The sequence below is a fragment of the Oncorhynchus keta genome, unplaced genomic scaffold, assembly GCF_023373465.1.
Source record: "Oncorhynchus keta strain PuntledgeMale-10-30-2019 unplaced genomic scaffold, Oket_V2 Un_contig_5395_pilon_pilon, whole genome shotgun sequence".
NCBI lineage: Eukaryota > Metazoa > Chordata > Actinopteri > Salmoniformes > Salmonidae > Oncorhynchus > Oncorhynchus keta.
The window spans coordinates 34,325-40,324 of record NW_026288263.1 but is presented as its reverse complement, the minus strand read 5'-3'; positions in this window follow the sequence as shown (position 1 = coordinate 40,324).

The window sequence follows — 6,000 nt, the reverse complement described above, 5'->3', positions numbered from 1 at the left end:
ACACAATACACACAGAGCCTACATATCAGCAATACCTTGGTCTAATACACAATACACACAGAGCCTACATATCAACCATACCGAGGTCTAATACACAATACACACAGAGCCTACATATCAACAATACCTAGGTCTAATACACACAATACACAGAGCCTACATATCAACACAATACACACAGAGCCTACATATCAACAATACCTAGGTCTAATACACACAGAGCCTACATATCAACAAATACCTAGGTCTAATACACAATACACACAGAGCCTACATATCAACACAATACACACAGAGCCTACATATCAACACAATACACACAGAGCCTACATATCAACAATACCACAGGCCTCTAATACACAATACACACAGAGCCTACATATCAACAATACCGAGGTCTAATACACACAGAGCCTACATATCAACAATACCTAGGTCTAATACACACAGAGCCTACATATCAACAATATCTAATACACAAGCCTACATATCAACACAATAGAGCCTACATATCAACACAATACACACAGAGCCTACATATCAACACAATACACACCTACAGAGCCTACATATCAACACAATACACACAGAGCCTACATATCAACACAATACACACAGAGCCTACATATCAACACAATACACACAGAGCCTACATATCAACAACCTAGGTCTAATACACAATACACACAGAGCCTACATATCAACACAATACACACAGAGCCTACATATCAACACAATACACACAGAGCCTACATATCAACAATACCGAGGTCTAATAGACAATACATTTACATTTACATTTAAGTCATTTAGCAGACAGAGCGACTTACAAAGCATACTCCTTATACACACATATACACACACAATACACACAGAGCCTACATATCAACAATACCTAGGTCTAATACACACAGAGCCTACATATCAACAATACCGAGGTCTAATACACAATACAGAGCCTACATATCAACAATACCTAGGTCTAATACACACACAGAGCCTACATATCAACAATACCGAGGTCTAATACACACAGAGCCTACATATCAACACAATACACACAGAGCCTACATATCAACACAATACACACAGAGCCTACATATCAACCATACCGAGGTCTAATAGACAATACACACAGAGCCTACATATCAACACAATACACACAGAGCCTACATATCAACAATACCTTGGTCTAATACACAATACACACAGAGCCTACATATCAACATACCGAGGTCTAATACACATACACACAGAGCCTACATATCAACAATACCTACACAATACACACAGAGCCTACATATCAACACAATACACACAGAGCCTACATATCAACAATACCTAGGTCTAATACACACAGAGCCTACATATCAACACAATACACACAGAGCCTACATATCAACACAATACACACAGAGCCTACATATCAACACAATACACACAGAGCCTACATATCAACACAATACACACAGAGCCTACATAACACAATACACACAGAGCCTACATATCACAATACCTAGGTCTAATACACACAGAGCCTACATATCAACACAATACACACAGAGCCTACATAACAACACAATACACACAGAGCCTACATATCAACCATACCGAGGTCTAATACACACACACAGAGCCTACATATCAACAATACCTAGGTCTAATACACAATACACACAGAGCCTACATATCAACACAATACACACAGAGCCTTCATATCAACACAATACACACAGAGCCTACATATCAACACAATACACACAGAGCCTACATATCAACACAATACACACAGAGCCTTCATATCAACAAATACACACAGAGCCTACATATCAACAATACCTAGGTCTAATACACAATACACACAGAGCCTACATATCAACACAATACACACAGAGCCTACATATCAACCATACCTAGGTCTAATACACAATACACACAGAGCCTACATATCAACAATACCTAGGTCTAATACACAATACACACAGAGCCTACATATCAACACAATACACACAGAGCCTACATATCAACCACCGAAATACACAATACACAGAGCCTACATATCAACAATACCTAGGTCTAATACACAATACACACAGAGCCTACATATCAACACAATACACACAGAGCCTACATATCAACACAATACACACAGAGCCTAGGTCTAATACACAATACACACAGAGCCTACATATCAACCATACCGAGGTCTAATACACAATACACACAGAGCCTACATATCAACAATACCTAGGTCTAATACACAATACACACAGAGCCTACATATCAACCATACCGGGTCTAATACACAATACACACAGAGCCTACATATCAACAATACCTAGGTCTAATACACAATACACACAGAGCCTACATATCAACCATACCTAGGTCTAATACACAATACACACAGAGCCTACATATCAACCATACCTAGGTCTAATACACAATACACACAGAGCCTACATATCAACCATACCTTGGTCTAATACACAATACACACAGAGCCTACATATCAACAATACCGAGGTCTAATACACACAGAGCCTACATATCAACACAATACACACAGAGCCTACATATCAACACAATACACACAGAGCCTACATATCAACAATACCTAGGTCTAATACACACAGAGCCTACATATCAACACAATGCCGAGGTCTAATACACAATACACACAGAGCCTACATATCAACACAATACACACAGAGCCTACATATCAACACAATACACACAGAGCCTACATATCAACAATACCGAGGTCTAATACACACAGAGCCTACATATCAACAATACCGAGGTCTAATACACACAGAGCCTACATATCAACAATACCGAGGTCTAATACACACAGAGCCTACATATCAACAATACCGAGGTCTAATACACACAGAGCCTACATATCAACACTACCGAGGTCTAATACACACAGAGCCTACATATCAACACAATACACACAGAGCCTACATATCAACACAATACACACAGAGCCTACATATCAACACAATACACACAGAGCCTACATATCAACACAATACACACAGAGCCTACATATCAACACAATACACACAGAGCCTACATATCAATACCAGACACGGGGCATTCTCAAAGTATTCAGACCCCTTTCCCTTTTAACACATTTCGTTACAGCCTCATTCTAAAATGGATTAAATAAAAAGTCCTCATCAATCTAAACACAATACCCCATAATGACATCACAATACCCCATAATAATGACATCACAATACCCCATAATGACATCACAATACCCCATACCCCATAATGACATCACAATACCCCATAATGACATCACAATACCCCATACCCCATAATGACATCACAATACCCCATAATGACATCACAATACCCCATAATGACATCACAATACCCCATAATGACATCACAATACCCCATAATGACATCACAATACCCCATACCCCATAATGACATCACAATACCCCATAATGACATCACAATACCCCATACCCCATAATGACATCACAATACCCCATAATGACATCACAATACCCCATACCCCATAATGACATCACAATACCCCATAATGACATCACAATACCCATAATGACAACACAATATCAGAGCATGTCAGAGCAAAAACCAAGCCATGAGGCTGAAGGGATTGTCCATAGAGCTCCGAGACAGGATTGTGTTGAGATACAGATCAGGGGAAGGGTACCAAAACATTTCTGCAGCATTGAAGGTCCCCAAGAACACAGTGGCCTCCATCATTCTGAAACAGAGGAAGTTTAGAACCACCAAGACTCTTCCTAGAGCTGGCCGCCCGGCCAAACTGAGCAATCGGTGGAGAAGGGCCTTGGTCAAGGAGGTGAGCAAGAACCTGATGGTCACTCTGAGAGAGCTCCAGAGTTCCTCTGTGGAGATGGTTGTCCTTCTGGAAGGTTCTCCCATCTCTGCAGTACTCCACCAATCAGGCCTTTACGATAGAGTGGCCAGACAGAAGCCACTCCTCAGTAAAAGGCACATGACAGCCTGCTTGTCCGGGTGGCCATTTTGATTCATTGTTCAGCAGTCTTATGGCTTGGGGGTAGAGGCTGTTAAAGTGCCTTTTGGTCTTAGACTTGGCGCTCCGGCACCACAGAAAACAGTCTATGACTAGGTTGGCTGGAGTCTTCAACAATTTTTGGGGCCTTTGTCTGACACCACCTAGTTGAAGTCGGAAGTTTACATACACCTTAGCCAAATACTTTTAAACTCAGTTTTTCACAATTCCTACAATTTTGTTTCTGGTGTCCTTTGACAGCTCTTTGGTCTTGGCCATAGTGTAGTTTGGAGTGTGACTGTTTGAGGTTGTGGACAGGTGTCTTTTATACTGATTAGTTCAAACAGGTGCCATTAATACAGGTAACGAGTGGAGGACAGAGGAGCCTCTTAAAGAAGTTACAGGTCTGTGAGAGCCAGAAATCTTGCTTGTTTGTAGGTGACCAAATACTTATTTTCCACCATAATTTGCAAATAAATTAATTAAAAATCCTGCAGTGTGATTTTCTAGATTTTTTTTTTTGTAATTTTGTCTGTCATAGTTGAAGTGTACCTATGATGAAAATTACAGGACTCTCGTCTTTTTAAGTGGGAGAACTTGCACAATTGGTGGCTGACTAAATACTTTTCTGCCCCACTGTATCTACATCATTTTCCCTCCTCATTCCTGCCATCTATTTTGTGAAGTGCACCAGTCCCTCCTGCAGCAAAGCACCCCCACAACATGGTGCTGCCACCCCGTGCTTCACGGCTGGGATGGTGTTCTTCGGCTTGCAAGCGTCCCCATTTTTCCTCCAAGCATAACGATGGTCTTTATGGCCAAACGGTTCGATTTTTGTTTCATCAGACCGGAGGACATTTCTCCAGAAAAAAAAATGTATGAGACTAAAACTGCTGGGTGTAACCTGAGATAGCAAGCTCTTCGAAACATATAGACTCAATGGTTGCTAAAATGGGAAGAGGTGATTGGTCTGTCCATGATAAGGTGTTGTTCTGCCACCCTCTCAGAAGACCAGGTCCTGCAAACCCTGGTTTTATTGGATCGGGAGCATTGAACAAATACAATGCTCTTTAAAAAATAAAAAAAGACTACCGACTTTCAGCATGTGTATAGGTGAAGGGCACTCAAACTTGTACTGCACTGACTCAGGTGATTGGCTAAAATAAATTGATAAAAAATATGATGGTTGGAGCTGCGTTAGACTTCAGACCTTTTATGTTGATTTAAAAAAAAACTCACTTATGATAATAATAATAATAATAATATATGCCATTTAGCAGACGCTTTTATCCAAAGCGACTTACAGTCATGTGTGCATACATTCTACGTATGACATCACATGGAAGAGTTACTTATCCAATAGAACCTTGTCGAACATATGTAAAAGTGTGGCGTACCTCAGGGCACTTGCCTTGGGCCTTTACATATGCAGATGATCACAGGATCGGTGTCCCCGCCCCGCACGGGACAGTAGAGCTAATGTGATATGTAAGTAATAAACCTAAATTTAACTGCACACACAGAACTTAAAACATGCCAGGCTTTCCTGGTAGATTAACTGCATCAATTGTTTGAGAGAGAAATAGTTGACATGTTTAAAATTGTGGTAACTTATATAAAGGCTTGGGCAGCAGGGTAGCCTAGTGGTTAGAGAGTTGGGCAAGTAACCGAAAGGTTGCAAGTTCAAACCCCGAGCTGAGAAGTTACAAAATCTGTCGTTCTGCCCTTGAACAGGCAGTTAACCCACTGTTCCCGGTGGGCCGTCATTGAAAACAAGAATTTGTTCCCAACTGACTTGTCTAGTTAAATAAAGATTACATTTTTTTTTTAAAGCCATCGGGGTTTCTTCAGTCCCCAAATCCAGAACGAATTCAAGGCAACATACAGAACTCCCATCTCAAATGACTAAAGCAGAATTAGCTGAGTTGTTTTTTAAAATTTTACCTTTAACCAGGCAAGTCGGTTAGGAACAAATT